This window comes from Eumetopias jubatus, unplaced genomic scaffold (assembly GCF_037043125.1).
Source record: "Eumetopias jubatus isolate StellerSeaLion01/CBP00866 unplaced genomic scaffold, mEumJub1_p1.0 scaffold_11, whole genome shotgun sequence".
NCBI classification, from domain to species: Eukaryota; Metazoa; Chordata; class Mammalia; order Carnivora; family Otariidae; genus Eumetopias; species Eumetopias jubatus.
In genome coordinates this window covers 92,080,152-92,098,459 of record NW_028274817.1, presented here as the reverse complement: position 1 = coordinate 92,098,459, position 18,308 = coordinate 92,080,152, and positions in this window count along the sequence as shown.

Below are 18,308 nucleotides of genomic sequence, written 5' to 3'. Positions count from 1 at the left end.
GTAGGTTTATTAAAACAGTGGCCTTCACGGGAGACACTCAGAGTGCCCTGTGGTGGCGAGGCCTCATTTTACAGAGGGGTCCCCTGAGTCACCGCCTCAGGGGGTGCAGGGGCCCAGGGGCCCAGGGGCTAGAAGGCCCGGTCGGGTCCGAGGAGGGCTGGGTTGCAGACGGGCCTCAGGTCTCAGCCCCGACCTTGGCCAAGGCCGGAAGATCCTGATTAACATGAAAACGGAAGACAATTCGGGCGTTCTTGGGCAGCCCAGCTCCTGTGCGGCTGAGGGGGGAAGGTAATCATTCTATCACTGTCTTTCTGGGCCAATTAGATGATTCAGCATATTCCCGGCCTCTCTCTGCGCTGAGGTGATTTATGGGGAGCTCTGCGGGGCCTGCCGAGGCTGAGTGATGGGGAGAGGGGCCCGGCCTCCAGGTGCGTGCACGTGCGCGTGTGCACACACTTCACACATCACGTGCACAGCGCCAGATGGGGTTGTGTGCGAGACACGAAAACATTGGCAGGGCCTCTCCCAGCCACTCGGGTTGCTGACAGCTTCTCCTGGAGAAATGCTCCTCTGGGGCGAAAATCTGTACTTGCGGGAGGCACGAGGAGGGGGCAGGAGTTTAGAGGTTAGCCCCCTGGGCTGCTGGGGGTGAGGAGCTTCAGGAGAACAAATGAGAAGGTGGTGGCTTCGAGGGAGGCGGGAGGGGCTGAGCCGCTTGGCCTCTGCCATCTGACCTGTGGCCAATGGGCCTGGTGCTGGGCCGAGGGTGGCGGCCGCGGCCGGAATGTGTGTGTAGGCTGTGCCTGGATGGCCGCCTTCTCCTACGTGTTTTGACGGGCTGCTCTGGGTCACTGCTGTCCATCCTGGGGACTGGGGCTGGGGGGGTGGGGATCTCATATCTGCTGCACCGGGAGGACGAAGGAAGCTGTGTGGTGTCCTCAGGGGCAAGGAAGCCCCAACTTGAGCTTCCTGAAGGAGTCAAAGGTGGGCCATGGCGGTCCAGGTGGGCCGCCGCTATGAGTTCTTTCCATCCGTCTTCCCCAGAAAGAGAGTCTCCGGCTTCTGTCATGAACTCTTGATATCACCCATGGAACACTGACCATGCCCGGCCACTCCCTAAGTCACTCACTGGAAGTCCGAGGGTCCTGGCCTGACATCGCATCTGTACTAGCAACGTCATTTTCCCTCATGCTTGTGAAATACATATTACATGCTAGCAGTTATTCCAGATGCCTCACGTACCTCATTTATTTCCCAAGATAATTCTTTGGCAATGCTGTGAGCATCCTGTGATGGTTAACTGAATGCGCCAACTTGTCTGGGCACGGGGTGCTGAGACATTCAGTCGGACGTGATTCTGGGTGTGTCTGGGAGGGCATTTCCCGAGGAGGTTAACATTTGAATTGGTAGACTGAGTCAGCAAACTGCCCTCCGCCCCCCCAGTGTGGGTGGGCCACATCCAATCAGTTGCAGGTATGACTAGAATCAAAAGGCTGAGTTAGAGGAAACTTGGCCTGCCTCCTTGTCGAGCTGGGACATTGGTCTCCTGCCTTGAGAGTGGAACTTAGAGCATCAACTCTCCTGGTTCTCGGGCCTTCAGACTTAGACTCTGACTACACCACTGGCTCTCCCAGGTCCCCAGCTTGCTGACTGACTGCAGACCTTGGAACTTCTCAGCCTCCATAATCGTGTGAGCCAATTCCTTATAATAAATCTCTCTCTCTCCTTCTCTCTCTCTCTATATATATGTATGCACTTCTGCATCAGAATTCTCATAGATGTTTTGATAGGCTGCTCTAGGTAATTGCTCTCATGTATGACAACTATATATATATATATATATATATACACACACACTAATAGAATATTTATGTACTAATGCCCATATACACTCACCAATATGTATATACACACACACCAATAGGACATATATATCATATAGGATATGTTCTGTTTCTCTGGAGAACTCTAATGCATATCCCCATTTCACAGGTCAGGAAACTGAGGCATGGAGAAGCGAATTCATTGCACAAGGTCTTACTCAGGAAGTTGGGATTTGCACCCAGGCAGTGTGCCTCCCAGGCCCTCCTGCCTCTGACTCTTTAGTTTCTGCACGTTCAAAGATGTCCTCCACAGATTCAGTGTGGGAGAATGAGCTGAGAAGCGTGGCTCGTGGCTCGTGCCACTCGCCCGTGTTTCCCATCCAAGCCACCCAGGCCCCATCTTGAAAGCATAAATGAGAATTCCCGAGGGCTGGCTTGCGGCATCTGGCGTTCTCAAACCTCGGGGGACCTGAGGAGACAGGTGATGGAGTGGACGTGGGAGGAGTGGAGGGCGGGCGAACCGGCTTCTAGGTCTACCTGGCTCTGGGCACCTCGGTTTTGTTAGCTGCTGAGAGGGAGGTGTAGGCTCGATTATCTCTGTTGCCCCAGGGGTCCTGCGATTCCACAGGGCTTGTGGCTTCCCAGATGGCTCGGGGAGACAGCCCCAAGCAACCACGTCGGCCATTTCCCAGCCACGAGGGCTTCGTGGCAAATGTATCCAACCACAGAGGAAGGAACCTGGGGGGTGACCGTTCAGGTTTGTAGCCAAACTCTGCCCTTTCCTGAGACTTTGGGCAAGTTCCTTAATCTCCCCCGACCTGTTTTTGTAAAATGGGGCTAGCGACGCCGACTCCCAGGATTGCTGAGCTCACCAATGCGGGCACGGTGCTAATCTAAGTGGCGACAGGGTCTGTGGCATTTCCTCCCCTTCCTGACTCAGTTTATGTCACCGTGGCTCACTGTCCCAGCCCGAGGACTAAAAGTGTCACCCATATCCCTCCCCTTCCCTGTTCAGGAGTCTGAGAAAGCCTCAAGGACACTGTGGGATCCGGCTTACTCTCTTAAAGGGTCAAGCTTGCTTTCTCTCTCCATTTTTCCTCCCCTTTCTTGTTTCCTGGCTCTTTTCCCTGATTCCTTTCTTTTTCTCAACAAGCAGTTGCTAAGGAACTCTCTATATGTGCATTTGTGCTGTTTCTTTCAAGGTCATATTTCCACCAGCTCTCCAAATGTGAGGCGAACAGCCTTCCTTCTTCTCAGCCTGCATCACGTGACCCTTAAAGAGGAGGGTGGAGGCTGCCTGTGCGGGGCCATATGGGCGCGTAGACTTGGACACCCATATATGCATATGTGTGTGTAGCACAGAAACCCACGTATGTATGTGTGTATATGTACACGTGGAGGCCCACATATGTGTACATGTGTATACACAAGAACACCCAGGTATACACCAAAATGTGATTCTCTAGCAGATGCACAAATGAGTCTCATAAGACCCTCTTCTTACCCCTCCCCCAAAGCGTAAAATTGCTAGTAGAAAACAAGTCATGTCTACTGGGTTTGAAGGAAGTAGGATGTGTCTGGGTAAAAGGAAAGAATCCATGCCAGATGGTGGTGCTCTTTTCATCTTGAAGCCCAACATTTTGAGATGTGCCTTTGCCCAGAGGGGAGGGAAAATTCTTAAATCAATCAAACAAACTAAACGACGTGGGGAAGAGACATACCAGGTTCATGGATTGAAAGACTCCACATAGCAAGGGTGCCAATTTCCTCCCAAATCGATCTATATATTTAACACAGTTCCAATTAAAACTGCAGCAGGATTTCTTGTAGGTATAGACAAGCTGATTCTAAAGTGTGTGTGATAAAGCAAAGGAACTAGACTAGCCAGAACAATTTTGAAAAAGAAGAAGAAAATTGGAAGAATTACACTACTTGATTTTAAGACCTACTACAGTATGTCAGTGTGATCTTGGTGGAGGAATAGACATATACATCAATGAAATAGAGAGCCCAAACATAGACCCATCAATATATGGCAAATGGATTTTTGACGAAGATACAAGGCAATTCAAAGGAGAAAGGATAGTCTTTTCAACAAACGGTGTTGGAGTAATTGGACATCCATAGCAAAAAAAAAAAAAAAAAAGAGTAAATCTCAACATAAACCTCACACCTTATACAAAAAATTAACTCAAGATGGATCATAGGTCTAAATGTACATTGTAAAACATAGGAATTATTTATGACCTAGGGTTAGGTGGAATTCTCAGACATGAGATCAAAAGTGTAATCTATGAAAGAAAAATTGATGAATTGAACTTGACCCCAATTGAAAACTGTTGTTCTGTCAAAAACACACTTAAGAGGATGAAGAAGCAACCTACAGACCAGAGAAAATATTTGCAAATCGTGTATCCAACCAACCAAAGACTTGTCTACAAAATACGTAAAGAATTCTCAAAACTCAGCAGTAAGACAACTAACGGCCCAGTTAAAGTCAAAAGACTCTGACACTTCACTGGAGGGGATAACAGATGGCAAATAAGCAGAAAACGATATTCAACATCATTAGCCATGAGGGGAATGATGAGATACATACCACACACCTATCAGAATGGCTAAAATAAAAAACACCTACCATATCAAGTGCCGACAGGATGCAGGGCAACTGGAACCTTACACGTTGCTAGTGGGAATGTCAAATACTACAGCCTCTGTGAGAAACGGTTTGGCAATTTCTTATAAAGTTAAACGTATGATTTCCATGTGACCCAGCAATCCCATGCCTGTTATTTATCCAAGGGAAATGAGAAGTGGCAAAAATCTGCCAAGAAAGTTGATAACAGTTCTATTTATAATTACCCCAAAGTGGAAACAACCCAAACATCCTTCAGTGAGTGAATGGTTAGACAAATGGTGGTATACCCATCCAATGGAAAACTATTTCGCCATAAAAAGAAATAAACTATTGAAATACTCAATTTGGAGGAATCTCGAAAGCGTTATGTTGAGTGAAAGAAGCCAGTCTTGAACAGCTTACATGCTGCATGATTCCATTTATATGAGGTTCTGGAAAAGATGACACCATGGTGGTGGGGAATGGATCAGTGATTGCCAGACATTAGGGATGGGGAAGAGCTTGACTACAAATGGGGAGCAAGACGCAGGTATTCGGGGTGATGGAGATGTTCTGTGTCCTGATTGTGGTAATAGTTACAAGAATCTATGCATGTGTTAAAATTCATAGAACTGTACACACACACACACACACACACACACACACACACACACACACACACAGAGTTTGGGGGTTGTCCCTTAATGAATTAAACACCCAGTACCATTTATCTGTCTGAAGGAGTTATGATTTCTCTCCTCTTTTCAGAAGGGAGATTGGATACAGTAACTGGTGTTAGACAGACATATTCATCACCTATAGAAGCTGGAGGTTAAATATTTTGTACAGAACTTCCCTACCCCCGCCCCAGCCAAACTGGATGCCCCAGTTCCTTTCTGCTACACTTTACCCAACCCTTACTTTGCTATCACAATATGCCCATACCTGTGGGGATCATATTTTTTCATCCTAAGTGGGCCGTGTGGTCTCTGTTAGAACCAAGCGCTTACGGACACAACAGGACAGAAATGTTTGAAATTGAGACTGACCACAAGACACTCAGGGTGTGGCCCTGGGGTGGTCCGGCCCTCACAGTGTCTCTGGCTTGCCGGGGACCCCATGTACATGCTGCATTTGTCCCATTCGGAACCCTCTTTCTTGTACCCCCCCACGCCCTCCCCCACCTCAGAAAAGGGGACAGCCACAGTGGAAATCCGATTCCTGATAAACAGATAAGCAGATTAAGACTGGCAGAAATTAGGCCCCTTGAAGCAATCAGACTGAAGATAAAACAGAAATTTAATGAAAATTGAAAATACAATCCGTATTACGTAGCCATTAAAAATGATGTTTACCAGGAGTTTGCAATCACATGAAAAATGCTTGTATCACTACGTTGAGCAAGAAAAGAGCAAATTACCAAATTGTGTGTACAGTTGATCACAATTACATTTTAAAAGATGGAGAGTGAAAAGACGGAAGCTAAATATACCAGGAGGCTGGCAGCGACCGACTTTCAACGGGAGGACGTGTCTCCCCCCCACCGCTCTGTACTTTAATCTCTACGTTCCAAATATTTTCTAGATTGCCTACGTTCATCTAATTTAAATTAATCTTCAAACTGAGGAAAGAGAATGTTGGGATATTATTTTAAAAATACAATTCGGAGCCCTGGCGCTATATGCATAAGTGATCAAATATTTATTCAGCACCTAGCCTGTCCCGAATCCTTTGCACAATAAAACCATCATTGCCAACCCCGCTCCCCCCTTCCTGCCCCTCCCATAGCAGAGCCTCTCCAGCACACATTTGTGACTAAGTGCCTCATCGAATAACTAAGGCAAGCTCAAGGATCTGGCACAGACATCATCGACAAGGCAGCTCCCTTTTGACAATTTCGCCAAGACAGACACCCTATAATAAGCCCATGTCTGGACCTAAAAGATCCCCAGTTAAAACCCCGGTGTCTCATGTCCCATGAATCGCAGGCTCCCAGCGACTCTGCCTCAGCCTCCCTCTCTTCCAGCCCAGCCCCCAGAGCTCATCAAACAGGTCCCCTTTTGTATCTGGTGGCCCAGGCTCTCACCGCCAGCTTCCCCTGATTGACAGCACCCACCTGTCAATCACAGGCCCCCCGCTCAACGGCCTTTGCAGGGTTACTGCAGGGCCCCTCGGCCTGCCTTCCCTGACATGGGCATTCTTCCCCTCGGGCTAAGACCTCTCCCAGCCCCCTGCCATGCCCCCGAGTGATCTGCAGGCCACTCACAATGCCTGGCCGCCCTCATTAGCCCGGGGGCCTTCGGGGCCCCTCCTCAGGGCAAGGCACCATTCACACTGATCCCCGCCCTCCAGATTCAGTGTTAGGCCACCTGACCCCTGTCGGCAACAATTTCTGTGACACGACTCAGTGTGGGAAAGGCCAGTGACACTTTCTAGGCAGATCAGGCCCCACATGGCCTTCCTTTACCCGGCCCATCTCCTGCTACCGTGCCCTCCTGCAGGGGCCAGGACAGTAGGTGGGGAGAGCCTCCGGGCCTGGAGTGAACACCCTCCTGGGCTCTCATCTTCAGTCTGAGATCCCTGGAGAAGATTCCAGAAAGGGCTCTATCGTCCCTTGTTAACCACAAAAGCGGTGCAAGCTAAACCAGGAGAAGCAAACTCGGGGCTGAATCTGCCGTAGTGGAGGGGAATGAAGCTGAGCCCAAAGAGCGAGGGAATGGGGCTGAGAGCCCCTGCTGGGCAACAGGAAAGGTGGGTAGAGCAGAGCCCAGAGGGTCAGAGAGAGAGAGAAGAAGGTGGCGGGAGGGAGGAGGAAGAGCGGGAGGAGGGAGAAGAGGAAGAGGAAGAAGACCGTCACTGCGTGTCGGCCATATTTGGAGCCCTGGGCCAGAACTGGCAAGAGATAGTCCCAAGTTCCAGAAACCTCCAGTCTGATTGGGCAGACAATTGCAATGCACTGTGGTGAGTGCTATAATAGGGGCAGGTGTAATGTGGCATGGATTCCAGAAAAGGGATTTTATTCCCCAGCCTCTGGGTGTGTGAGTGTGAGCGCGCACGAGTGTGTGCAATGCTAGGATGTCAGGAAAGGCCCCCCCCAGAGAAGCTGGTAACTGAACCAAGTCTTGGGCAACCAGTAGCAAGCAGTTGGCCAGGTAAAGGGATAGGGAGGGGCGTTCCAGGTGGAGGGAACAGAAGGTGTGAAGCCACAGCCCAGCTCCAGTGTTGTTTTCTCACAGGGAGACCTCAGGGGACTTCACCTAGGAGCTTGGTGCAAGCCCTACTTTCGTTCTCTACGTAAGGTCATTGGTGATGGGCAGGCTATGTATCGGACACCTCCCATGTGGCTTGGGTTCTCATAGCATCGTGGCTGGGTGGTTCTGAGAGGAAGTGTCCCTGGAGGTGACATCCAGAGAGCAAGGGTCTCAAGAGGGAGACTTAGGGGGAAGCCTTGTGGCCTTGGCTGGCCTCGCCTGGGAAATCATTCCCTGTCACTGGGTTCTACTGATTACAAGTGAGTTACAAGTACATCTCAGATCCAAGGGGCAAGGACATAGACGCCTTGGAAAACGTGTCAAAAAATTTGCAGGCTTGTTTGAAACTGCTTTGGATGATGTTGATGAGCTGGTTCTGCCATCTGTAATACACTGCAGAATTTTTGATGGCAACATTAAGAACAAACCCCAAGGGTTCCTAATAGTGCCACTGATGAGTTTATTAGGGGAAAAGCCCAGCTCTAAGAGTCATGCATTATTTGAACGACAGCTTAAACCAGGACAGCCACCAGCAGCAAGTTCATTCCAGAGGGAGCTTAACGCATACACCAACTCAAATAAACGTCTGTTCCATCTGTTGATGGGAACAGCAAATGCAGAGGGTAGTGCACACAGGAAAGGGAGGAAGGGTTCAGAAAGAGGGAAGCGTGACTGCCTGGGTGGCTCAGCTGGGCATCTGCCTTCTGCTCACGTCACAATCCCAGTCCTGGGATGGAGCCCCGTGTCAGGCTCCCTGCTTGGTGGGGAGTCTGCTTCTCCCTCCCCTGCTCATGCGCGCATGCACTCTCTCTCTCTCCCCCTCTCAAATAAATAAATAAAATCTAAAAAAAAAAAAAAAAAAAGAAAAGAAAAGAAAGAAAGAAGAAAAGGAGGGAAAGGTGAGAGAGGCATTTCACTAATTAACAAGATGTGAGAAGTGCCCCCCTTTCAAGGCCTCCCCCTCATAAAGGAGCCCTAGGAGGAGTCAGAAATTGTTGGAGGGGGACACCTGGCTGGCTCAGTTGGAAGAGTGTGTGACTCTTGATCTCAGGGTCATGAGTTCAAGCCCCACGTTGGGTGTAGAGATTACTAAAAAGAAAGGAAGGAAGGAAAGAGAAAGAAAGAGAGGGAGGGAGGGAAGGAAGAAGGGAGGGAGGAAGAAATTGCTTAGGACTTCAAGTTTGGCCAGCTACATGGCTTTGGATGGGTCACTTGGGCTTTCCGGCCTCTTCTCCCTCATCTGAAAGGTGAGAGGGTCAGAGGAAGGTCTCTGAGGTTAGTCTGAGGGGACTCCTTGATTTTAACCAGAGGAATGGCATCCAGTAGGCCAGGGGAAGTATGGCTGTACGTACAGGGGGGCCATCCTTTAGTTCAGCCAAGTTTTGCCAAGCCTGCCCTCCTGGGCCCGCGTAGGAAACCAGCCAAGCTAGGACTGCTGGCAAAATGCCACATGCCCGAGGACGTTCTCAGCCAGAGCACGCAAGGTCCCCAGGAATCGGGCACCATGGTTTCACGGGTACGTTCCCCTTGGATGTGGAAGAATCACATCCCAGGGCACTGTTCAAGGTAATATTAAAAAAGACAGAAGAAAGAGTTTTCCTGCCCCTTCTGTGCAATCTGGGGAGAGAAAGCGGGGCAACTATTCTCAGCTGGTCAAAGAGCCACGTGACAGAGGCTTTTTTTTACATCCTGAGTGGGGTTCCTTGAAACACCCCACCTGGAATCCTGGCCAGAGGTGTTCTCCACGCCCGGATCGGCTTGCTCACTCCTGAGGCTCCCACACAAGATTCTGCAAGGCCAAGAGGACCGCGGAACCAGGACACCCCAGGTGCCTCTTAGAGGCCCAAGCGGCAGGTGGAGCCCTATGTGATGAGGCTGGCCCCATTCCCCTGGCCTCAGTCTTCTTCCAGGGCAGGACGTGGTGGAAAGGCCGAATCTTGGCTGATGAAAAAGGCCATCACCTAAAACAGTGAGGAGGAGGGGAGATTTGGTTCTGGAAGGTCCCTCTACGGGTGCACAGGGCTCATCATGAGGAAGATGATATTTTCCAAAGGTGGCAGCCATAAGAGCGCTCATTCATCCCATACGCCCTTCTGCAATGCAGGGTAGAGTGGGGTCCATGTCCCCTCCCCCTTGAATCTGACGGCCTCTGACTACGGCAGAAGTAATATGATCTGACTTCCGAGGCTTGGTCAGTAAAGGCCAGCGAGTTTCCTCAAGGCTCTCTCTTGGGACTCTCACTCTTAGAATCTGTTAATCACATTGTGAGCAAGTCTGAGACCCATGGGCAGGCCCACATGTTCGTGTTCCACTCCGTAGACCCCGCCGAGGTCCCGGCCAACAGCCAGCATCAGCTCCCAAACTTGTGACTGAAGGAGCTTCCAGATGGTTCCAACCCCCAGCCTTTGAGACAGCCCCAGCTTCAAGTCTTTCCCGTTGAGAGGGCCCAGACATTATGGAGCAGAGGCAAGCTGTCCTTGTTATAACCTCTCCAGATTTCTGACCCACAAAAATCTGTGAACAGAATAAAATGGTTGTCGTTTTAAGCCAGGAAGTTTGGGGCTGTTATACAGTAATAGTTACTGATACCCTTCTGAAGCGGTTGTAAATCAGCCTTTCTCAAACGGTAGTCCTTGGACTTCCCACAATGGGCGGGGCTGGGAGTGGGAGTGGGAGAGAGGTTTGCTGAAAATACAGTCCTGACCCTACTCCAGATTCAAGAAATCGGAATTTCTGGGGGATAGGATCAGAAAATGAGTATTTTTAAAAAGATTTTATTTATTGGGGCGCCTGGGTGGCTCAGGCGGTTAAGAATCTGCCTTTGGCTCAGGTCATGATCCCAGGGTCCTGGGATTGAGCCCCACGTTGGGCTCTCTGCTCAGCGGGGAGTCTGCTTCTCCCTCTCCCTGCTGCTCCCCCTGCTTGTACTCTCTCTCTCTCTCTGTCAGATAAATAAAATCTTTAAAAAAAGATTTTATTTATTTATTTAGAGAGAGAGCATGTGCCCATGAGCAGGGGGAGGGGCAGAGGGTCTAGAGGGAGAGAGAGAATCTCAAACAGATTCGGACCTGAGCACGGAGCCGGACGTGGGGCTCGATCTCACAACCCCGAGATCATGACCCAGGCTGAAATCAAGAGTCGGACGTTCAACTGACTGAGCCACCCAGGCGCCCCCAGAAAATCAATGTTTTAAACAACCACCTACACATGGTTCTGAGGCATTGTTGTGGGCAACTCCATTACTGCAGGGTGAGGGAAACGATCTTGATAATGATTTGTCTTAGTTGTTGTTTGGTTGCAAGTTACAAACCCAACTCTAGCTAACTGAAGCCCCAAATGAGACTTTCTGAACAGAGGCACACACTTCTCGCTTCCTACTTCAGACCAGCCATTTCTCCTCCACGCCTTCTCACAGCCAGGTGTGGCCACGTGACTATATGGAGATGTAATGGGAAAAACCATGAGACAAATCTCTAGGAGCCTTCCTCCAAAGACAGCTGACATGTGTCATTTGCCCCCTTTTCTATATTCTGCTGGCCAGAACGTGGACGTGAAAGCTGGAGCTGGAGCAGCCATCTTGGACCAAGAAGTGACCTGGGGAATGGAGACTACGCACAGTTGAGTGACAAGAGAACAGGAAGACTGGCCCTGGGCTTCATTCTTCTGGACTTTTGTGTATGAAACAAATAAACTCTCTTGTTCAGGCCACTGTGATTCTGGGTCACTGTTACTTGCAACTGAATGTCCCCCTCACCAGTACAAATAGCAGATGCCACGAGTGAAAATCTCCAGATGATTTGGTACCTAGGGCCAAGGGCTGACGGTTGGGGGTGGGGGGGCTGCCAGGATCCACCTAGGACTCGGGTCTAGAGCAAGCTGAGGTCAGAAAACGCTCCTAGGTCTAGAAGCATACCAGGAGATGTCCGCTGGCTGTTTGGAAGTTCTTTCCACAATCCACGGGGTTGTTTAAGATGCTGTGACTACCTGCTCCTTCATTCCAGGCTCCCACGAGGAGCAGGATAATGTCGGTCAAAGCCAGCTGCATTCTAGGTGCCCAGGGGGGAACAATTCTCCTGGTGGCTGGTGCCGAGGGTCTGGCTTCAAATTTAGGTTTGTGCCGAAGACCTCATTAAGGTTCAACTTGTTAATGACTCGAAGATTTATTTATAATAATGCCATTTAATGAGCACTTCCTATGTGCTAGGCAAAGTGCTAAGCACTTAGCGTATATGATTGCATTTATTCTTTTTTTTTAAAGATTTTATTTATTTATTTGACAGAGAGAGTGACAGCGAGAGAGGGAACACAAGCAGGGGGAGTGGGAGAGGGAGAAGCAGGCCTCCCGCGGAGCGGGGAGCCCGATGCGGGGCTCGATCCCAGGACCCTGAAGGCAGACGCTCAACGACTGAGCCACCCAGGCGCCCCGATTGCATTTATTCTTGAATGAACTCTATGAGGAAAAGTTTCTCTTACTGGTCATGTGAGAAAACAGGCTCAGAGGGGTGACGTGCAAGGAGCCCAAGGTCACACAGACAGCAGTGGAGGAGCTAGAACTCGGACCCAAGTCCGCGATTCCAAAGTTCAGGGGCTAACATTTTGGTGACCTTCTAGAAACCAGCTCTCTCCCCTTCCATCCGACTGTAGCCAGCTCTCCAGGCTGTCACTCTTCCTCTCCCCAGGGGGCAGAAACCAGGGACACTCCCAAAGATCTGGCAACTTCTGCCCTCATCATGTTCTTTAGCAAGGCTGTAGATGAAAGAGAACCTGCCGGGACAGGCTTGGGCAAGTGGGCAATGCCTCTGCAAGGGGTTTGGAGAGGATCGCTGGTCCAGGACTCAGCGAGGGTTGGAGAGAAAGTGCTTTTGGCCTCAAGCCACACCTGTGAAAGGAAGCTGGGTGTGTGTTTGCATCAAGCATAATAGGGAGTGGATCCAGCCATGGATGACTGCTCAGGAGAAATTTTCCACCTTCAAAGCACCCCCGCTTTCCAGTGAATGATTACTAATTGCTCGTTCTAGAAAACCAGAAGCCCCCCTCTCCTCTCACCTTTACCTTTACCTCTCTCCACCTCAACTTCTTGACTTGCAAACCACCAATTAGGAGGCAACAGAAACTACTAGCAGCTAATTAATACTAATTAACAGGGCTACTTAAAGTAAATGCTATTTAAAAAGCCAAAAGCGTTTACCTATTATGAGTTAAATGGGAAAGGTCACGCCAAGTTTACACGGGCTGCCCCGATGTCCTTCCATTCATCACCTTTCTTTCCAGAGGCTTTCGTCCCCTCTGGCCACTGCACGTGTCACTCCAGAAGACAGAAACTCTTGTCTTTTTCGATAACCGTCGGCCATCTTCTCCCCGGTGCCTGGAACCAACACTTTGGAGGAGGCAGAGGACACTGGAGTGAGTCTGTGGGAATGTCTGCGGTGTTGGAAAACCTCAGAGGATCTTTTGAAGGCAGCCTCGGGGGTCTGGGTCTTAGAGTCAGGATACTCTCATCCCCAAACCCTTCGGTGTCCTTGAGCGTTTGCACATTCAAGTGGAGACACTCCGGAAGTCAAATCAGAGATGCCCACTCCCTGTGGTTGGCTCCCCCACCTTCCAGGCACGTGGAGGAATTGTGCTTCCTGCCCCTCCCCCCCCCGCCCCCGCGGATGACTGGGGCCACATGACCCATCAATGGCAGCCAGTGAGTTCTGAGCAGGAAGTGAGCCCGTTTTCCCCCTCTGTCACAATAGATGGCACTGTTGGAAAAAGCAGCCCATTGACCAGGGTCCTGGAGCGAGGGCTAGAGAGAGCAGAACCCCCCAGCCAACCCCAAAGGGGCATACTGTGTGCGTGTGAGAAATCAGTCTTTCTTGTGCTAAAGTCACTGAAAATTTAGGGGACCATTGATGACTAGTGCCCGCCACAGGGATTCTTAACCTCTTGGTGTTTGGGGTCCATTTTCCAATCTGGGAATTCTTGTTAACATACCTGAAGGGATTAGAAATCTCACCCGACACTAAGCGAGCCAACTGTGGGCACAAGTAATTCCCTGCAGCAGGCTTTCGGGGTCCCTCCAGGCCCCCACAACTATCACTCGTCAACCGTTGGCACCTTTTTTGCATTGCTAAGCGTTCGCCCATTGCAGATAATCACGATTCCCTTAGAGCTGGCTTGATGCACGCTACACCCCTTTCCCAGGCTTCTAACCTCCATGCCTGACCTGCTCAGAACAATGTTCCATCTGACATGGAGCCAGGAGACTTTCATCCTCCATCATGACTCACTTGCCAGGCGGGAACTCACCTCCATGCAACCACGCCCCCCGAGGACACTTCCAGGCAAGCTATCCCAGAGATCACGGGCGAGCAAGGCTCACAAACCAAGACAAAGAGCTCGAATCCACGCAGTGTAGCAAAGCAACTGGAAACACACAGTGAGAAGCAGAGAGAGAGATGGGGTAGGATTACCTACTTAGGACAGGGTACAAGCGGACAGAAGGACCGCACTGCTTGAATCCTGGGGTAGGCAATGCTCTGTCTCTGCTGCCTCCGTCAGCCTTCTGATTGCGTGGGTACGAGACCATAGTTGAGGTTTGAGGTGCATAGACGTCTGGAAGGCGCCCGGGGCCAATGGTGCACGCATGCTCTATCAGAGAGATATAGAGACAGCATGTCTGGCCACGGCTGCGCTTCTCCAATTAGCCCGAGGAGCACCCATGGAGGTAATTTGCATTCCTTGGGCATGGGACACATGGGGCCAGAATGAGTGTTACCAATGGGTGGCTGAATATTGAGTGCTTCATATGCCTCATGTATATTTAGTTTATTATGAATATTTAGTGCCTCAGGTGCCTTAAATATATTTAGTGCCTCATGAATATTCCGTGCCTCTTGTATATTTAGTGCCTCATGAATATTAGGAATCTCTCGCTCTTTCTACCTTTTTCTCTCCATGTTCGCCCATATGCTCTACCTTATCTGCCTAACGTTTTCCCCAGCTTACTAACTTCCTTATCAATGACAAATTCCATCCATCCCGCTGCTTTCTTGTCTTCTATGGCAGAATCGAATATTCTCAAACAGGGCAGCAAGTACACACTGCATCAGTCGTATCAAAAATCAAATTCTCTTGGTCGGAATTTGATTGCCAAGTCCGCGAGGGCTCACAGGACACAGGCCTAATCTCGCATGACGGCACAACAGCCCCGAAAGGTAGGCTTCATTCTGCTTCCTTTACGTAGAAGGGCGTTGAAACACAGAGAGGTTTAGAAACTTGCCAGAGGTCACACAGCTGGTAAGAAGCACAGCTAGAACTTGAACTCAGAGCCAGTGATATCGCTTCCATTACCTCAGGCTTTTGGGCTTTTGTCTCCACTCGGGATTAGGGCATGTTCGACATCAGCTTGATGCCTCCCACCTGTCACCTGTACGGCTTCCTATTGTTTTCCAAATAAAGATCCAGACCCTCGCTACCACTTACTTACTACAAGGCCAGCATAGTCTGGTCCCTGCTGACCACTCCAGCCTCTCCCCGCCCCGCCCCACCCCCGTCCCCCTCGCTGTCTGACTTCCAGTCACACACCGATCTTGTGTGTGTGGCTTTTTTTTTTAAGATTTATTTATTTATTTGAGAGAGAGAGAGCGTGTGTGCACACGAGCGAGGGGGAGGGGCAGAGGGAGAAGCAGATCCCCTCCTGAGTAGGGAGCCCTACATGGGGCTCCATCCCAGGACCCTGAGATCATGACCTGAGCCGAAGGCAGAAGCTTAACCAACGGCGCCACCCAGGCGTCCCTCACACACAGATATTTTATCAGCTCTCAAATATGTCAGATTACCTCCCATCGCTGGACATTTGCACATGCCGCTCCTTCTGTCTGCAATGCTTTTCCCTTCCCCCTTCATCTGGCTCATGCCCATTTGTCCTCCTATCTCGGCTTGCATGTCCCCCCCATCTAAGAGATTCTCCTGACCCCTCTAGTCTAGGTCAGTTTCTTAGTTTACAAAATCCTTCCCTGCAGAGTACTGGTGTCAGCTTTAAGTATATTTGCATTGCTGTCATTATTATTCACTAGCCTCTTCACTCACCTGTACGTACTCTGAAATCAGGGACATCGGGCTTTTGCGCCCCCCACCGTATCTCGCATGCCCTCTCTATAGGTGTTTGTTGTTGTCAGTATCAGTGCTTACCCTGAGGAAGTTGCCGGGGCCCCTGCGTCAGACATGCTCAGCTATAGTCTCTTCCTCAAGAGGGAGAGAAAATCTACCTTACCTGGAACCAAAACTGATGACCACCTGCATCGTGTGACCTCAAGTGGTCTCAAAAGTGTATCTCTCCCCATAGTTTGCTGGAAAATTCTGTGACAAAATGCCTTTGGAATGGAGTTTTCTGTGAAGATGCAAATCTCTCTGGGAGAACTTTCACATGAAGCCAGAGCTCATTTAGAATCAGATTCCAGGGGCGCCTGGTTGGCTCCGTCGGTAGAACGGTTGACTCTTGATCTCGGGGTTGTGAGTTTGAGCCCCACGTTGGGAGTGGAGATTACTTAAAAATAATAATTTAAAAAAACCTCTTTTTTAAAAAAAGAATCAGATTCTAATCACATTTATTGAGCACCTACTGTGTGCCAGAGAGCGTGCTAGGCACTTATCACCCATATAACATGTTAGTTATCTATTGCTGCATAACAAATTACCCCAAAACCCAGAGGCTTTAAACAACACACGTTTCTTCTGTCACAGTTTCTGCAGGCCAGGAATCCAGGTGTAGTTTAACCGGGTACCTCTAGTTAGGGTCTCTGGTGAGGCTGCGGTCAAGATGTTGACCAGTCACAGGCTCTACTAGAGGGTGGATGGGGTGGGGGACTTCTAAGCTCACTCACGTGGCGGTTAGTGGCCTCCCGTGTTCACTGGCCATTGGCTGGAGACATTCCCTCACCATGTAGGCCTCCCTGTAAGCAGCTCACAACATGGTAGTTGGCTTCCCTCAGAGAGGGGGGGCAAGATGAGAACCAAGTCTTCGTATAGCTTAATTCCGTATTCCATTTCTGTTCATAAAAGGTGAGTCAATGGGGACGCCTGGGTGGCTCAGTTGGTTAAGCAGCTGCCTTTGGCTCGGGTCGTGATCCTGGGATCCTGGGATCAAGTCCCGCATCAGGCTCCCTGCTTAGCGGGGAACCTGCTTCTCCCTCTGCCCTGCCACTCCTCCTGCTTGTGCTCTCTCTTTTTCTCTCTGACAAATAAATAAAATCTTAAAAAAAAAAAAAGTGAGTCAACAGGTCCAGCCTACTCTCAAGGGGAGGAGATTACACAAGGGCATGAATACCAGGAGACAGAGATCATGGGAGTGAGCCCCCGGAGAGGCTGCTATCAGTTCTCATTTCATCCTACCGGCAGCCTGGTGAGGGACTTTTATCTTCATTTCAAAGGGGAAAAAGCTGGTTCAGAGAGGCTAAGTGTGGTGGTTAAATTTTATGTGTCAACTTGGCTAGGCTATGGCCCGCAGTTGTTTGGTCGAATACTCCAGATGTTGCTGTAAGGGTATTTTTGTAGATGTGATTAACATCGACAGTCAGTTGACTTTAAGTAAACCATGATTACCCTTGATAACGTGGGTGGGTGCCATCCAATCAGTGGAAGGCCTTAAGAGCAAAACTGAGGTTTCCTGGAGAAAAAGGGATTCTGCGTCAAGACTGCAACATAGAAATCTTAGCTGAGTTTCCAGCTGGCCGGCCTGTCCTACGGATATCAGCGTCAGCACTACAATGTGAACTCCTGTCAGGAGTTTCCAGTCTGTTGGCCTACCCTGTGAATTTCAAACTCTAGACTGTGACATCAATTCTCGCCTGAGTTTCTGGCCTTACAAGTTTCAGACTTGTCAGCCTCCGCAGTCGTATGCGTCAATTCCTTAAAATAAATCTCTTTATCTATACATACAAGTTTATGTTGATGTTTATATCCTGTCCGTTCTGTTTCTCTGGAGAACCGACTGATACAGTAAGTTGTCCCAAGTCATATAATTAGTAAAATAGCAAAGCAGGGAGGTGGGGAAAGTGGTTGAGAGCATAAAGCGATCATTCAACAAATATTTACTGAGTAATGTGGCAGATGCTGTTTTCCAAATATGGCCTCCATAAGCTATCCCAACCTACAGGCTCTTCTTACAAAGTGATTGTAAGGCTTTTGAGGCTTCTCCCATCAAGAGGTGGGGTCTATGTTCTCTCTCCTTGATTCTGGGTGGGTGTGTGACTACAGCAGAAGTAACACTATCCGATTTCCAAGCCCGCTTCCTAAAAGGTGACACCACTTTTTTTTTTTTAAGATTTTGTTTATTTGAGAGAGAGAGATGGAGAAAATGAGTAGGAGTGACAGAGGGAGAAGCAGACTCCCCAAGGAGCAGGGAGCCCGACACAGGACTCAATCCCAGGACCCTGAGATCATGACCTGAGCCAACAGCAGACCCTTCATCGACTGAGCCACCCAGGCGCCCCGACACCACTTTTTTCTATCCATGTTGAGGCGTTCTCACTTGGAACTCAGCAGCAATGCTGTGAGGCAGCCCAAGCTAGTCTGGGTGAAGAGAGCCCCTGGAGAAGCCATGTTGTAGGTGTTCGGCTCACAGTCCAGCTGGGG